The sequence below is a fragment of the Ipomoea triloba genome, chromosome 16, assembly GCF_003576645.1.
Source record: "Ipomoea triloba cultivar NCNSP0323 chromosome 16, ASM357664v1".
NCBI classification, from domain to species: Eukaryota; Viridiplantae; Streptophyta; class Magnoliopsida; order Solanales; family Convolvulaceae; genus Ipomoea; species Ipomoea triloba.
In genome coordinates, this window is record NC_044931.1 from 17,047,086 (window position 1) to 17,047,702 (window position 617).

Consider the following 617-nt stretch of genomic DNA (forward strand, 5'->3'; position numbering starts at 1 on the left):
ACTCAAAGGCAGGCAGACTGTCGGACTCATAAGGATCCGAAGAATGAAATGAGACTTAGGTTATGTCAACCTAACTCACTCAAAGGCAGACAGACTGTCCGACTCAAAAGGATCCTAGGATCGAAATGAGACATAGGTTATCTCACCCTAACTCACTCAAAGGCAGGCAGACTGGCGGACTCATAAGGATCCGAAGATTGAAATGAGACTTAGGTTATCTCAACCTAACTCATTCAAAGGCAGGCAGAATGCCGGACTCATAAGGATCCGAAGATCGAAATGAGACTTAGGTTATCTCAACCTAGCTCACTCAAAGGCAGACAGACTGCCGGACTCATAAGGATCCGAAGATCGAAATGAGACTTAGGTTATCTCAACCTAACTCACTCAAAGGCAGACAGACTGCCGGACACATAAGGATCCGAAGATAGAAATGAGACTTAGGTTACCTCAACCTAACTCACTCAAAGGCATGCAGGCTGCCGGACTCATAAGGATCCGAAGATCGAAATGAGACTTAGGTTATCTCAACCTAACTCATTCAAAGGCAGGCAGAATGCCGGACTCATAAGGATCCGAAGATCGAAATGAGACTTAGGTTATCTCAACCTAACTCA